This window comes from Suillus fuscotomentosus, assembly GCF_016647785.1.
Source record: "Suillus fuscotomentosus strain FC203 chromosome Unknown F5891scaffold_281, whole genome shotgun sequence".
NCBI classification, from domain to species: domain Eukaryota; kingdom Fungi; phylum Basidiomycota; class Agaricomycetes; order Boletales; family Suillaceae; genus Suillus; species Suillus fuscotomentosus.
This window is the reverse complement of record NW_024539793.1, coordinates 22,574-40,471: the sequence shown is the minus strand read 5'-3', so window position 1 is coordinate 40,471 and position 17,898 is coordinate 22,574. Positions and strand designations below refer to the sequence as shown.

At 48.3% G+C, this 17,898-nt stretch overlaps 1 non-coding gene across 1 annotated transcript; it reads left to right on the top strand.

The window, feature by feature from the left end:
* Positions 1–14,346: 14,346 nt before the first annotated feature.
* On the top strand, positions 14,347–14,425 carry F5891DRAFT_t144. The gene has a single exon. It is a non-coding gene; the product is annotated as a tRNA-Arg (tRNA).
* The last annotated feature ends 3,473 nt before the right edge of the window (positions 14,426–17,898 follow it).

Below are 17,898 nucleotides of genomic sequence, written 5' to 3'. Positions count from 1 at the left end.
GTGCCGCAGTTCCTTGTACGTGTGAGCATATAGGTCATCTTCTGTTCGCGATTTGCTAAACTCGTAAGCCATCGAGGCATGCACAGAAATATCTTTACCTAATGTCCGGTAATCTGGATCATTCTATTCTTCCACTGCGCAGTTGGAACAGTTTGACTCTTCCTCCTCCGATCGCTTGCACTGATCATGTGCATGAACAACGGCAGACTAGATAAGAAGATATCGTAATATCAGCAAAGGATCTTGGCGCACAACCTAGGCCAGGTTTCGATAGGCCGGTCCGCCTTTTCCGGGCCCCGGCATTCATTCATCTGGTTCTGGCCCGGGTAGTTCCTGTCGAAGTTCGATGGACACATGCCCGACATGTGTTTCGAGCTACGCCGAGCACTAGATCCCAATTTTGAATTCCAAAATGTGACTCAGAAAATTGGACTTCTTGCCCCCGTGACATGCCTCGACACGCCTGCAATTGCCCGCGATCGGGGGCGAGTAGTAGTGCTTCGGAGAGCATCTTAGTAACGCAGGCAAATCCATTCAAGAATCTCGATGAAGGACTCGAAATCACTGAAATTTACGTTCAATCTTCCCCGTTGCCACACACGATGAGCACGAGTGCGCAGTGCCATCTATGCTCAGGTGCCAACAGCTTTAAACCCCGTAGAACATTGCAGTGGCACGCACAGACTGTGCAGACTTGTACCCAGACCGGCCATTTCAGACATATACTCGCAGCTGTAGTCCTATTACTAGTTGCAGGTATAGTTCAACTCCGACGACGCGTTCTGGATCAACATACATGTACATACGTGACGTTGACTTGATCGGCTATAATGTCTTCGTGCATCTAGATGCACGGTTCGCCGATTCGCCCTCTTAGATTTGCCTCGACACGTTTGCAATTGCCCGCGGTCGGTGTTAGGCATCTCATTATTTGTTGCATCAGACAAATAATCAACTGCTATACCATACGCGGGTGCAGCAAGCTAAACAATTGGTTATTATTCTCAATTAGCACGACTGGTTTTCACTAACTTGGTACTTACAATAGTTTGCAGCGCACCAATGATGTCTGAGGCACTTGTAAGCTGTTTACATGTTGTTTCCCTACTGTTGGTTGAATGGTTCAAAATCAGACTTGTCATGATATATGGTGATGCCGGCATTTTCTATTGTCAAACTGGTAGAGCTCAAGTCTCGAGGCTCTGGAGTCTGTGTTGTGGATGTCGTGCTTTGGCCGTCACTGTTTCTATCACGGTGAGTGGCATATCTTCAGCTTGTCAAGTCTCTGCTACCTAATACTAACCAACTACTACCAAGTACTAGTATAAGCTTCAGCCGCATCGTGCTGTCACCTATCCGAGTCAGCCTTGAGCAAGCATTGCAGGCTTGTTGAAAATACTGAAAAAATGTAACTAGTAATTTATTCATGACGTCATGACCCGGATGGGGACGTCGTACTAGGTGAGGTAAATGCCCCTTACTATCGCACTACTCATGCACTCCTGCCTCCAGATCTGTGAAGTTCTGCGGAACATCTTTTCGGCCTTGAACAATTATGAAGACATCACACTTGACGTACAGAAACCACCCAGATCCGTTGACGGTGTAGATGTTCGACGCCAGACTCTCGCATGTCTCGCTAGGACTTGTCGCACATTCTCGGAGCTTGCTCTGGACGTGCTCTGGGCTCACATAGATACTATCAGCCCTGTAGTACAATCTCTCCCCAGGCACGTGTGGTCTCGACATCGTCACAATCGTAGTCTGGTAGGTTTCCGGCGCTCTATGATTACACTCATGTCTCAAACGGCGTGCAGAAGATAGATAGATGCGTTCTGATTGTTCACTGGCGGGGCATCGAAAAGTACCTTCTGAGGGTTCGCGCCCTTGGCAAACTGGGGGGTAGTGCTATGGGTGACATCTCCCAGGAACTTGCACATACCCTCTGCAGTCATCCCTGGCCTTTTTTACTTCCTCGCCTTGAAAAACTGTTCTGGTCGGACAGTAGCCATGAATCTACTCACTTTCTTTCCAACCTTCTCAGCCCTACTCTGACTGAGCTTCATCTACACGCGATGGGTAACCTGTTCATGCTTTCGGTTTTATCAAACCTGGGAGTTACATGTCCCCTCATGAAATCCTTCTCCACCACTGGCACAGATTCAGCTGCATCCATCCCGGTTTCACAAGCTGTTTTATGTGGTTGGCACCATCTCAAGACCCTTAGCACAGAAGCTGTCGATTGGCGTGCCTTATCTCACCTCTCCACTCTTCCATCCCTTACAAACTTGCAACTTTCATTTTTATCACAGAATAGGGTCTCCTCCAAATACAGTCAGACCACATTCTCAAACCCTCTTCGCCATCTCACAATCCGGGCGCAGAGTGCCGAGCTATGCATACCTTTCCTTGAAGCAACGTGGATACCTGCGAGAAGAGTATCCATCTCTCTCGGAAACGTCCCGCGATCTTCCAGTAACGAAACCTTTCTTTTGCTCCTTGCCTCTCGTGTAACAGCGCAACAAGTGCAAGCTTTCTCACTCGATTTGACTTGTGATTCACTGCTTACAATCAGTGAAATCATGCCACTCTGCTCATTTTGCGCGTTGGAAGAACTAGTACTGCCATCCCATTCTGCCAACCTTACTATAAACGACCAAGACCTCGTTAGAGCCGTGAAATCGTGGCCCAAGCTGAAAAAATTACGCCTGGGTGATGAGGCCACGTGGGTAACACCAGCGCGTCCTCAAATCACCCTGGATGGGTTTGCCAGTCTGCTTTTGCATTGTCCAGACTTGCGAACTCTTGGCATTGGCATGGACGCCACCTCATACAATGTTGTGACACCCGAAGTTCCAGGGGGTGGGGTAACCAATACCAAGATCACTACACTCTCTGTCGGGGCATCGCTGATCGACAATCCATTGGCTGTCGCCGCCTTCCTTTCCTCCGTTTTACCCAACTTGAAGAACATTCTGTACACTAAATTTGAAGTTGTAGCACATCAAACGGAGAGACGACACGAGAAATGGGCGAGAGCTGCAACGTATCTGCGAGATGTGCATATGATCAAGAAGCAGGAGAGGGTGAGATTGGGGATTCACTAGGTTCGTGTAGTGCAGGTTTGTATTCTCAATTTCTCATTCGAAGTCGAGTGTCCCTGACAATTACATTACGTAAATGACATAATGATATTGATAGTTTTAGCACTTATCATCGCTGTATGCATTACTGCTACTAGTAGAGAACCAAAGCGCAACGCCAAATTTACACCAAGGCGCCTCCTCACTACACTTTCAAAAGAAGATAATGGCCCATGTTCGCGAGCGATCTCTTTCACCTGAGCTTTCTTCAGACTCGCTTTTAAAGCGATTAAAAACGACACATTCCCCGTCGACATCGACCGTGGACCATCGGTTGCGCTTCTATCCTGGTCTCTTTGGGCCAGAAAATGTGCAGCAATTGCATCAGGCTTACGCTGGCAGTGAACCGTTCAAATATGCGATTGTTGAAAAGCTTTTCCAGGACGATCTTCTCAAGAATGTGAAGGATGAATGTATGAAGGAGCTGAGCTTCACCGAGAAGGAGACAGACATATACAAGGTACGTCTCCTCGATCCTAATCGACTATCTGTTGTCCCAGATCTTTTTCCTAGGTAAATCAAACCGGGGACCTTGCATCACTCTCATACCTCTCTGAGGCTCAACTTGCACTTTTTCCAAACCTCCTCGCTCTCCGCGATGCACTCTATTCTTCAGAGTTTCGCAAGTTCATTCAGGCTGTCACTGGGTGTGGACCACTCTCCGGAACGAAACAGGACATGTCTGTTAACTCGTACACGCAGGGGTGTCACCTGCTCAACCACGACGATGTGATCGGAACCAGGCGCGTATCGTACATCCTCTATATGCCCCTACCATACGGCCAGGACTGGCAAAAAGAATGGGGAGGTGCTTTAGAGTTGTATCCTGTTCAAACCGGCGCCGATGGGATCCCTGAACCCGAGGCTGCACCACGCAAAGCTATCCCTCCAAGCTGGAATCAATTCATTTTCTTCGAAGTGCAACCAGGCAAAAGCTTCCATTCTGTAGAAGAGGTGGTGGTAGGAGGGGATGGCAGGGAAAGACTTAGCATAAGTGGCTGGTTTCATGTAGCACAGGAGGGTGAGGAGGGGTATCAAGCTGATCAGGCAGTTCCTGAGCTCAAAAGCTCACGAGAACAGTTGGTGTGTCTTGGAAGATGTGCTGTCTGTGCATTCGTCTCATCAGGACTACTACAGACATCTAGCTCTACCACCTTTGTTGCATATCCCGACTTGGAGTCACTCTATCCAGATGGACCGCTCCGAAGAGAATATATCTCCTACCTCTCAAAGTTCCTAAACCCAGTTTACCTTCAAACACGCACGATGAAGGCATTGATGGCACGTTTTGTCGTGGAATCGAGTATTGAACTTCACCATTTCCTTTCCGCGTCTCTCGTATCGAAACTTGAACCTGACCTGCGTAGGGCAGATCAAGCTGATGGTCTTGATGGTGAGACTCGCCAGGGGAGGTTACCACCGCACACTGCTGGCGTCTCTGGTGCATGGTCTGCGCGAGGTCCACCACACAAATGGCGTTACTGTACGCTTCAAGAAACAGCGGAGCCGTTACGTGAATCAGACACAATCCTTCGTCAGTTGCAAGACGAAGTTTTCCCAAGTGATGCGTTTCGCGCTTGGTTGAGCATCATGACAAAGTTGGTGCCGCTGAGCTATGCCGTAGAAGCGCGAAGGTTTAGACCAGGCTTGGACTACACTCTTGCAACGAGCGAGGGGAACGAATCGCGATTGGACGTAGTGTTGGGATTAACGCCACAAGTAGAAGTTGAAGAGAATGAGACGCGATCGAATGGCAAGTCGAAGGCGGATGAAAAAGACGAAGAGGACGAAAAGCCGCATGGTTGGCAGGCTGGGGAGTGGGGAGGATGGGAGGTTAGGCCAAGATCTTTCTGATTGATATTTACTGATTTATTCGTTGTCCAGTGTTACATGGCGCCCCATGACGAGGATGATGATCCAGCAGTCTATCGTTCTGGATCGAGCAAAAATCACCAAGTCAACGATACTTCTGGCGATGATGACGATGATGACGAGAGCACTTTGCTAACCATTCAGCCTAGCTTTAACAGACTCCTTCTCGTCCTGCGGGACGAGGGCGTTATGCGCTTTGTCAAGTATGTGTCAGCCGCTGCTGCAGGCTCTCGGTGGGATATCTGCGCTGAATTCAACGTGGGGATGGTTCAGGATGACGAGGAAGATTCATGAACTGCATTCGGTATGTCCATGTAGACAACGGAATTTTGTGAAGCTATCTACCGTTAGGGTGTACATGCAGTGTATCTCGCTATCCTTTGCCATCGTGATATCCTAGAAGACAATCTTCTGACCTTGGCTGGGTATGATAGCAGCCGATTCACGTGGCGCTTGTGCCAGTGCGGCACCAGGTTTCGGGCGTCCTCGAACCCTGTCAGCTTTTATATGTCGTGGTCCCTCCTTTTGGTTCCGTCGTGTTGATTCTGCGTCATCTTGTTGTGCGATGTGTTCTTTCTCATTTTCAGCACGTGTTCCCGGGCGTGATTGAGATCGTGGACGCGACTCAGTCGCGTCAGGTTGCCGACCACCATGTCTTTTGGGACCACTTTTGTGTTCGCTTTGTAATCTTGGACCGCCGCCTCGACGGACTGCATCAGCAGAGGCATATTCCACAACTAGATCTCGACCATTGAGACGGTGGTTGCGAGGATTGAGCAGAGCGGCAGTTGCGTGTTCGGTGCTGGTAAAGTCGAGGAAGGCAAATCTGGATACTTCCGTTGGTATTACATGCGCCTTGTACGACAAAGCACTCACCCTTTACATGCACCACTGTCTTCAAAAGTTCCCATGCGGACCTTTCGTAACCAAACATCTTTTGTGACATTGTCATCCTCCCCGGCACTAGCCTCAGCGTCATTCGCTTTGACACCCTTTCCAGGCTTTTGTGGGTGTCTATGAGCCTCGAAGAGTTCACGAATCGAGTCCACCGTAGTATCAAAACCAAGATTTCCAAGGAATAATGTTTGTGCAGGAGGCTGCTTCTGTACACGCAGAATCTTCTGTTGAGTCTTCGTCAAGCCGCTCACTGATTTGCCTGCAGAGGGACCTTTGGCGTCCTCTTGTGTTCCCGCCGGTGGTATAGTTGTGGGACGGCCCACGAAATCATTTCCTACATATACGCGAATGCAAGCTTAAATATCAAGTGCGTAGGGTAAATCGCATGCATACGTACCATCTTTGATCAGCAAATTCCGACCGTGAAGCTCTCGTTCTGACTGGGTTATTGCTATGACCTTGGCATCTGGCGTAGCAAAGTCGACGTAGGCAAAGCTAGCTTATCTTCAGTCGATTACGCGTTTAGCAAGCAAACAATTTAGCTCACCCCATATTCTCTGCTTTTGTTCCTTTTTTGGTGGGCATGTGTATTCGCGTGATCTCCCCAACGCCATCAAAGAAATCTCGCAATGTATCCGGCGTAGTATTGAACCACAGATTGCCCACCCAGACTGAATTCTGACGCTTCGGCTTGCTATTACCAGCAGGCTTCGAGGGCTTCGTGGAGACGCCAGCTTCAGAACCATCTGTCACCTTTCTCTTTTTCGACGGCCGATCTTGTGCCTTCTGCTCTTTTTTCTTCTGTCTGCGTTTTTCGGCGTGAGACAACGCGACAGAGTCATCTGGGACTGGTGCATTATCTGCTGTGTCTGTTTCGTGCGCTACATCATCGCATTCTTCGGTAACTCTCTTTCTCTTGACCTGTGGTGGGCTAGAAGAGTCTGATGAGGACGCCGCAGATGACATTTTGGAAGTAGACTTTTGAAAGGAACTCGTAATGATATCAGTGAATCATGTGACGACACACGTGACAAGAGCTCACGCGATTTCCATGAAGTACTTTGAAGCTTTGTGGTCAATCGCGGTTTACTGATTGGTGACAATTACACTTGCTACATTGTTCATAGTCAAGAAATCCAAAAAAACTGCCCTACGATACGTCTATCGAGAGTCTACATACATTGTCCATCTAAGTATTACATTCTTGCAATTCAATTAAAGGGTAAGTATATTCAATAAACGGCTCTGGACTAGGTCACCAGTAAAGATGATATCCCGCACCTTCAACCTGTCCTTGTATTTTTGCAGCAGTCTTCAAATGGTATAAAGATATAGGTTGTTTACTATGATATTGGATCGATCAGAGATCTCACGGCAAATGAAAATGAAGACAAGTACCGAGAACGCGCTAGTGCTTTGGCTGTAGTATGAATGTTCCTCATCGCCCGACCTGCCAAATATTGAAGCGACCGTCTACAAGAGGGTGGTGGTTTACTTACCGTTGACTGCAACTCTAGACAGCTCCTCGATGTCTCGACGAGATATATTGTCTGCTTCCTCTGTGAGCATACTGGACCACATAGTTTGGCGGGAATCGCCATCTAATTCAGGATATTGGATAGCTGTAAGAGTGATAGGTGAGCGTGGGACTGATAAGTTAGCAAATAAAACCTGTACTGATAGCAAAATGCGACATGTATGCAGTACATGTAGTTCTTGCAGTAACAAATACAATGCACCGATGCCGCTCAAAGAAGTCGAGTATCATCGAGATGCGAATATGTTCCTCCATCTGATCGCAGGTCAGGGTAGCACAAGACGGAGACACCTAATGCGCACTATTGGCTCGTGCCTCTGAGTCTGCATGAGAATCTGGATGCAAGTCAACTCATGATTGAAGAAACATGTAAAATACCGCACATCCCCAGCTTCAACCAATACTATGGCATTCCATGATCTTGCTACCTGTGAAATGCTGAATTTGCATCAAGGTGGACAACAGTGCACGAACATACATCCAGACGGGATGTCAACGTGTCCACAAGTAAGGTCGTATCCGACGGAAGGGAACATACTGCGAGAGAGTGCAACGGCCGTTTAAAATGTTCCGCTATAGCTTCAACGGTCGCCGTTTTGCCAGTCCCTGATGGTCCATGCAGTAGTATAACCTGTCAGCGAGAGGTGCGCCGTAACATTCGTGCTATTTTGGAACGAACAGGTAACTTGACCTACCAAGCCCGATTGTTCTTCATCTGCCATGGCCTCCTTGCTGAAGTCGAATGCACCCACAACTCCTTCGATGACATCCTGTCGTAATGAGAAGACGAACAAATATCTGAGTTAATTGGCTTTACCTTTGAGTCCTCGTCAAGCACAATGTGCTTCCAGGCATTTTCATTGAACCTTATTGGCTCGATTTCATCAACGTCAAAGAAGCCCCACGACTTGCAGGAAGCCATGCACTATCAGAGGTGCTCGAATGTATGCTTTTATGTGATTACCTTGCGTTCCAGATCAAAACCTGGCATGAATCGCGGGAGAAGAGCGATATCATCTTCGGGCACAGGTGGGATGTTATCGTTGTCTCGGGCCTTGCTTCTGTCTTGAAGAAGGGGGTATGGGAACGGGGTTTCATCTCTAGTCGTCAATGAGATCACACAATGAATGACTGGCAAACAATCCTTACGTGTGGTCGTAGGCGAATGTATTCCAGGCTAAGCGATCAACTATGATCCGTCGCTGTTGGAGACGACAGGTCAGTGAGAAACTATCCACCTATCTCATGATCGGGCGCACTCCTCTATCTAAGAGAGGTAAGGTTGACTTAATAATTCAATAGCAATGAGAAAACGCACGAAGTTTGTAATGGAACCCCGCTAGTGAGGCGTACTTCCTGCCGCGCTCTAGAGCTAGGGTTAACGCGGAACATTTGCGGGACATGTGCTCTTACCTGTAAGTCGTCTACGTATCTCAGGCGTCATCTCGAAGGTTTGAAAATCAGCCAAGATCAACGACCCCTGAATGTCATTAGTACGACGAAAGTAGGATAGTATCGGGAACAGACCTCAGTTAGTTTAACTATCCGACCTCGCTCGACCGTAACCCACTTGGTTCCGTTCCAGAATGTACCCTCGCCGTTGAGGGTGAATGTTCTGCAGAAGAAGATGGGAAAATGACATTCCCACAAGTAACATTTACAACTTACTGGTCAAAGTCATCGTAAAAAGTTGAGATCAAGCGGAATGCATCCTGCATATTTCATCTATCTGAGCGTCTCGCAGAGTATTGTTGGTTCTCTCACAAAATCATCATTATCGTCGAGGTAGTAGTACTGCTGATTCTTCCGGAAGTAGAACTCCAGCAGATCGAGCGGTATGCGACCGTGTACTACTGCATGTTTCAATCGTTCAGCTCTACGGGAAATCAGATACCAAGAGATAAAAACGCAGGGCATGTCGCACATTGACTTGAATTCTTCTTTAAGCAAGAGTAAGAGAATGTCAAGCTGCTGGACTGCGGCCGTAAGGTATGTGCGCACGTCGCCGTCTGCCATCATAAAAGGTATGAAACGAGTTACCATAAAGAGTACGAATTACATACCATGTAGACCCTCATGCGCATGCCCCAGCGCTTTCGCACTTTGTACGATGCCATCCTCTTTGTTATCTTCCAAAGCCTTACGTGCGTCACCGGTGCGACTGTCCAACGAATATAGCTCCAAAAGCAGCTCGTCGATATGAACTTGTGGATCTTGGCTCAAGCATTCACCCCCCACAATGGAGCTGCAGAAGATAATGATTCATCATCTGATAAACTGAGTGCTTAAATACACCGTACCGTAAGCAAGCGAGTAAAATGGGACTAAAATCACTGAAAACCAGTTTTGGTTTCTCTACATACTGGTACATCAATTGCAGCTATGTAATGCCTGAGGGCGCACCTTCATCTGTCTTCCGTCGAACGTTCAAGTAGAAATAAGTAGGCTCCTGGGTGGCTATGCGGGGAATCTGTTCGATGTATTCGTAGGGTTTCCAGCAATCATGAAGATAGTTCCTAGAATTAATCAATAAAGATCGCCCGATTACTTTGACTGGAGAGTGTGAACCATTGCTGCCACCTTCGAAGGAAGCCATTCTCTTGTCTCTCGGTTATGCCGGACTTGCATTCTTCGAGCGTCACAGGCCTTGACGTGCTGACTGGAGGCGGTACCTTGATTGCAAGTGAAGGCATGTCCACAGCGGGAGTTGAGGAAGTTGTCGACGTTCCGGAAAGTGGCTCTCTAATCGGTAGCGGGGACTCGGTGGTATCGGCGGAGGGGATAACTTGCACGAGTGATTCCTGTATGCTAGACTTTTTCAGACACGTCAAAAGGAAAGAAAGCTGTTTATCAAAGCATTAGATCGAAAGGTATTTTCCATCACTTTATACTCTCATGCCAACGCCGTCGGATTTGTCAGTTTGAAGTCTGATGGGCGTCGTGTGCAGTCGTGTGACTCACAGATAAATCTAGTGGGGGTTTACTGGGAAGCATCGACCCTCACTTGTAAGCACATGGCGTAAATATTGCCGCATCTGTACGTGAGTGCCGCATTTTCCGTTCGAGATGCCTGCGCAAGATACAAAAACTGGCGATACGAACCCCACTAGCACAGGAACGCTTCATTTGCCAAGACACTTGTCATTCTGTGATATGGGGTACCAGTCATGGGGAGCCATACAAAATGTTATCAAGGGTTTGGGGACCGTAACCAAGGCTCGGAGCTTACATTTTGAGCTTTGATCAATGAAGCCTGCATCAGCGGGTTAGATCGTGCTACAGAGTGCTACGGAGCGCTTCGTAGCACTCTGTAATCATGTATAATGAGTTACGTTTCCCTGATGTGGACCAAGCCAGGACAACACGTGAGAAAGCGGATGAACTAGCTCGACGCGCTCCACAACAATCACGGCTTGACCAGTTATTAATTATTGCTCAGACCTGTGCGAGAGGCGCGCGCGATTCAACGGCCAGTATTGCATCTAACTTAGTTGTACCCGGATAGTACTAGTACTAATAAGAGCTCGGAGTCCCAGATCCAAATCGGTTTAGGCGCGCGCGCGGGGGGGGGGGGGGGGGGGGGGGGGATTTTCGGGTCCCTGAGTGTGCTACTGAGTCCTTGAAGTACTGACTGACCAATAGACTGTGTTTGAGTGTCGGTATATTAATATTTAGGCTGTTTATATCACTAGCCTGAGCACAGCGGTAACATGAGCATATGTCTCAAAAGGATGAATAATTCGGCAGGTTTACTGAAACGTGTACAGTGTCAGCATGTACGTGGCAGACGCCACTCCGAAAGGAATCGTCCGCGCTCATAGCTAGCGCTGAGCGCTCAGCTGCCACTGGTAGCCAGTGGACACACGTGTGGTACCGCAGCTGCACGATTCCAGGAACCGGCACCCGTGTCAGCCATCAAGTTCGAGAACATGCCATTTGTCAAAGACTAGGCAGAACATTGTGCACAAATGGATTGCGTAAGTAGCCTATTAATTGCGTGCACCGTTCCAGTCGGTAACACATCAAACCAAAACTCTACTAGCGCAGAATCTCGTATATCATTAGCCTACTAGAACATATTCAACATTAAACCTAAAGTACAATGAAACACCGCCCAAAATATCGTCACTGAATCTTCCTTCTCTGAGCTTCCTCTAACACACTCTTCGGTCCGCGCTTCGCCATCGCCCAAAGAAAGATGACCACGACGATAGCGAACTGAAACCACAGCCACAGCTCTAAGACGAACGATACGAACCGTCGCTTCTGGGGCTTCTGAAGTCGCTGACGAAGGGAGGCTGGCGATGCAGAAGCTGTCCTTGGTTCATCACCTGTGAGACCGCGGGAAAGGGAATGAGTGCGATGGCGGCTTATGCTATCCACGAACTCGTTTACGAGTCTTTGAGGAACTGGAGTGGGAGGACGGGCGAGATCAGCAGAGCTCCTCCTCTGCGGAGCAGAGAGAAGTGTCGCTTCAAAGCGACCTTCAGTCCAGTGGTTTGTGCGCATGCGAATGGTGTGCGACTTGCGGCACTTCTTGTCTCCAAGTGTTTCCACGTGCGCATTGGGCGGACTATACGTCAGGGGCTCAAGATCATGAACACCGTCTATTTTCAAGCTAACTTGCTCCGCAAACGAGGTGGAAGATGTGGAGGGAGTTGATATATAACTAGAAGACGGAGGAAAGGACAGCTTGTCTTTCGGGGAAGGTGTCCCGGAATCCGGAACGCCGACGGCGTTGCCAGCGGATAAAGGAGAAAGCGATGTAAGATCGATTAAACTTGGTGTGCGGAAGTGGTCGTTCTCATGACAGTTGTCCCATGCAAGCCCTAGCTCATTGTCAAGAGTCTGGGGGGCCGTGAAGTCTGTGGTAGGTAATACCGCAGCTAGAGGTGCTGGCAAGTCCAATTCTTCGGGGGTCACAGGTTCCGTAATGGGCTGAGGGACAAAAGGGACGGCCGATAGACCAGGGATAATCAGTGATTGTACAGACGGTGCATCACTGACATCAGATACAGTCGGAGAGTCAAATAATCCAACAACAGATCGACGTGTGCGATGATGTGCAGGTAGAGGGAAGAGCTCTGGAAGGATTGCGTGCCGCATGCTACTCTGTTTGTCTGGTTCGATGCCGCTATCAAAATCAACCGAGGAATCCGCGAGCATAGACCGACGGAGACTGGCGAAACGAATTGTCTCGTCTTCTTCGTCATGTTCATTTTCCTCGTGGACACCGGGATTCTCGAAGCTGTCATCTTCAGCCAGCCAGTCAATGGCATCGACATCACTAAGGCTCTCATATAGGAGCTGGATGCTTGCGGCATCTCTTTGAACCGACTGAAGCGATGCCGTCGTTTTTTCTTGCTGCACCGTTATTTGTGAATTAATATGTTCAAGCTCGCGGATCTTTTGAAGGAGCTGCGACACGAGCGCATATTCAGGCGTTGCCGGGACTGGCAACTGAGTGGGGGGAGGAGACTGTAACTGGGGGAATGATCGAGAGGAACCGTTGTATAAAGACATCTTTCTTGAAAGCTTGCTATCCGTAGGGGCCGAACGAAAGATGGCTTCAGAAGCATGCCGGCGTAGACACTGCGATGGACGCTTGCGTTTCTCTGACCTGCCTAGCGCGGTAGATCTCTTCGAGACCCCTTGAGATGCAAGAGCCCCCCCTGGCGCAAAGTCTCGTACTTCTCCGTCATTCGCATCGCTCTCGCTCCTACCCCGTAGGGCACGAACTCGCTCCTCTCTCTCATGTCGTCTCTTTGACGCTTCCTCAGACTCGAGGCTGGGACTAACAAGTTTTGCCTTGTTCTCGAGCTCGTCGCTCCTGGCACGAGTTGTTTCGAGCTCCTCTCGGAGCCCTTGAATCTCTTTCTCCAAACAGCGCAATTTTCGTCGTCCCGCTTGATCAGTCTGAACAGATTCAGATTCAAGCTTTTCTAGCTTAGCAAGGAGCTCAGCATTTTGATCGGAAAGTAGAGCAAGGTCCGCAGGGGAGACAGAGACGCGTCTCTGCGACCGGCGCGAGCGAGATACACTGGTGTTCGCGTGGGAGGAAGAGGTATTGGTATAATAATGGGGGGAGTGTGGAAGAGGTGTTCCGGGAGTAGTTGGAGAGGATGCCGAGGATCCGGATGGAGAGACAGACGCTGATGAAGTGGGCAAGCGAGCAAGAAGCGTCTTGTGCTTGTTCTGGAGCTCTAGATTATTTTCATACAATGATTTACAGACAGCTGTGGTGAAACTGAGTTCTACACAGGGACAACGATTTGAGTACATTTCTCTAGAATAAAGCATCAAAGGACACACCATTTTCTCGGTCTTTGATGAGCTCATCAGCTTTCAGGAGGAGCTCAGACAGCTCCTCACGAGACCTCCCATTCCAATCTTGAGGATGATTAGTAGGGATGTCATCCCATGCAGCGATTGCAGATGCGCCGTTGAAAGACTTTCGTTTCAGATCCGAGGAGTTATCCAGTGGATCATCAAGAAGCGATGTGGCAGCGTACGGAGGAGGTGGGGAAGTTTTGACGTGGGTGGAAATTCTTCGTACCCGACCTGGCGGCCGTGGCCGAGGAGTGGTCGTCACTGACGCAGACAGCATATGAGACAACTCAGAAGGTAGACGCAGATAACAGGTATAGCGGTCAAACAGACGAAGGGTCAGTGAACGCTCGGGTCTGATCCTCGTTAGCTGGTGCTTAGCACTGGTGATAGAGCGAAAAGAGAACAGGAGACTCAGTGATATGTTCTGTGACGTTTCGTGTCCCATACATATGAGACTTGTATGAAACAGTAGAAGTTCGGCTTAAAATTATCATTTACATTAAGACCGCGTTATGAAGTTGCAGCTACGTGTCATGCATGTGTAACATAAATAAAGTGCTTCAGCAAGGCCGCCTGGCGAAATGGCATCGCGTCTGACTACGACTTTGTAATCAGGAGATTGCAGGTTCGACCCCTGCGGTGGTCATAATATTTTCCTGTATTTCGGGACACAGCTATTTTCTTCTGATCTGTGTAGCGTTGAAAATTCGAAAAATAACCGCATGAGACAATTGTCTGACTTTTGGAATTCGTGGGGGCTGCCAGCTTAAATTTAAGTTACATCGTTTGACATGGTAACATAAGGAACTTTAAAGTCCATCTCACAGTCGATATTACTATGCACGAACTCACTTTCCAAGGAAGCCACGACTAATATTAATTCAATGCAACATGAATGATAAGAATAACAACACATGTCGATGTCTGGTGAGTTTGAACTGAAATATCAAACTATCAAATGTGACAGCGGCGCTCCGCGTTACTCGATGCATCGCATATTTTACGCACCAGGGTCTAATTCGCCCAACAGCATAGTTCCGTCCTTGCTGCCAGTAAGAACTGTAGACACGTCAGTAGAAATCAACCAGACAAAAGGGAAATCTTACTGATAGGTTCTTTTGGGTGGAAGTCTACACAAGTGACTGTGCCCCTGTGCCCCGGCAGCTAAAAGATGGTAAGTCACATGCAAGAAGTCGAATGGGATAACACCAACCTTGTACAACACACGCCCACTGTCGACGTCCCAAACACACACCATTCGATCCGCACCACCAACCGCAACCCGTTGTCCTCCATCGTCCTTGCTCCATGCACCTTTCAAAAGCGTGTTCTCGAAACCAGCTGGAGCACCCTGCAACACACGGTGTATCCTCGTTGGCGAGGGCGAAAACGGGCGTACATCATGAATGACGGTATGAGATGAGAATGAAGGTGAGAGGAGGTAGGCACCATTGGGTGATAATGCAAGCGACGTCGGCGTGTCCGTATGACCAGTCAGAGCATAAACCTGCTCGCCCTTGCGCAAGTCATATACATGAATCTCGTTGTCTAGCGCGCCGATATAGAGGTTCTGCCCATCCGCGCTCCACGCGACACTCGTCGCTGGACATCCGAGTTCAAACACTGCAATGCTGCTCTTCGAACCATCTTCTCCACCCTCCCACACACGTACAGTTCCATCGTCCGAGGCGGTGGCAATGAGCTCGATACCAGCACCGCCTGCCATAGTCCGGTCCAGCGCGTTTATGATTCCGCGATGAGCACGAATTTTTCTTGTTCGCTGGCCGGTGGTAAGATCCGTAAAGGACAGCATTTGGTCTGCGGATACGGTATAAAGGAGCGGTGAGAAGAGGGACCATTGAAGGTCAAGAATGGGCGCTTTATGGTGGCTAGAGAGGAGGCCGTAGTTGGTATTTGGTGGATACGTCCTCCACAAAGCTATACCTCACTTGTAAACAGTTCGCATAAAACACTCAGAGATGTCACGTACAGACGCTTCGGTCCGCTGAACAAGCAGCAATGTTTTGCCCAGTAGGGTCAAATCTACAGCTCAAAATTTCCGCCTTCGAACTCATTAATACACCATCCTAAACGAAAATTGTTTACAATTCTCACCGAGTGAGATCCGCTCAAGCTAACGATAGGTGCTTCTAGGTTGCTTGTGCGCTTGACGCTTCGTATGAGACCTTTCTGTCGGTCATCGTTGCCAGATGAAATGATAATTTGGTTTTGAGCAGGGGAGTTCGAGCGCGCTCTTTTAATGAGAGTTCCTTCTGTAGATGGCGGTGGAGATGCGCCTCGTTTTGACATCGTGACCGGGTGCGGATGCTGTGAGTTCAAGACTGTAGACTCGTCAGTGAATGAAGAAGTTCAAAGTCTCGAAGACAGAAGTGGTCACGTGATTTATTGTTTTGCAATAAAGCAGCGGTGAAAATATCTACAAGTAGTATCTATGTCAGATCTAGGGACTACTCCAAGAACTTTCTAACATGGATCAGAAATGGTCCAGGTCTCCTCAAAGAGCGAAAATATACAACGATCGCTCTAGTATATATGCCTGCGCTGCTCAGCCGCCCACCTCACAGCATCACTGCGCCCCTTCGTGACATCAACCCCAAACCAAATCACCACAGAGGCAACCGTGCACATCGCAAATAGGAAGGGAAAACCCTGCCAGTTGTTTCCCGTCTTGTCGATGATGACTTGTATGACATTGGGCCCTACCATGGAAGAGGCGCGGTTGAACAGTCCGAAGAGACCGAAGAACTAGTTATTGTGAGTGAACGCGATGGGAACGAGAAAACCGAATTACACACCATGTTTTCAAAACCTGGCGGACTAAGTTCGGCCATCATTGTCAGAGAGTACGCGTAATAGGGAGCCTGGAAGAGACCAAACATCACGTTGTACGCCCTGATGAGAATATAAAAACACAACGAGACAGGCGCATAGTCTTGACAAACCAGAACTCCCATACGTTGTGGAACCTAATGCACTCCTTAGAGGGATGATGATATCATGAAACAAATCAAATAACACCGACCCAAATTTTTCTGTCCATATTCCGATCATACCCCATAGTGGAATCAAAATCGTCACGACATTTGTGACCACAAACTGTGTCATTGACAGTCAAATAAAGATAGCACAAGGTAGCGATACATACCATCTTCTTTGTGCTGATCTTCCAATATTTCTGGATGTACCAGAAGGCGAGAGTGCTGATTGTCGAAGTTATTGCTTGAGACAAGCCCAGGTAGGTATTTTGTAGGAACGAGAAACTGAACTTGTTGTTCTGACATATGCCAACAAGGGTTCCAGTAGTATTGAGCCCCTGTCAAAAAATATGTCAGGTGCGGCTTGAGATACGGACAACCAAACAGTACGTCTGCAAGAAGAAAGTAGGAGGACAGATACACAAAGGTGTAGGGAAGATGCTTGTATGTTTTCAGCGCAGCCCAGATCTAACGTTTGCGTGAGCAAAGTTCACGGTATCCCGCTAGATGCCTACCTGCTTCCATCCAATTGTCAGGTAATGTTCACCTTTAGGCAAATCGGGGCCTGGTCTAGATTCCTGGAAGATAACTCAAAGGTTCTCAGCAGGAAGCCCAGAAAGACTAGCCAATGTTTACTCACACCACCAGATACCTAATACCACCCAATATGTGTTGACGCTACATATCAATCGGTCAATCGATGCAACGACTGGAACTCGCAAACGATAAAAACTCACACCACGATCACATAATTGTCCACCTTAGGGTTGTTCGCCATCGGCAGCAAAAGCGCCAAGTTCAGCAATAATGTGGTTACAAACCCGACATTGCTATGAACCTGTACAAAAGATAGTCAGCTCGTGACAACAACACGAAGCCTTACACAAGACGCACAGTAAAAATATCGGTGATCCTATTCTTTTCCAACGACTCCTCTTGATCGTAAACTTCAGGAGAAATCTCGCCGTTTTCATACTTCTCTCTCAACTGGCGTACACGTGGTGTATTTCGCGCGAGACGAGGGAATAAAGCAGCATAAAAAACTAGAGTAATACTGTATGAGACGAAACTGATGATGGACAGAATCATCGCAAGGACCCATCGATTTGGTGCTGGTGCACGA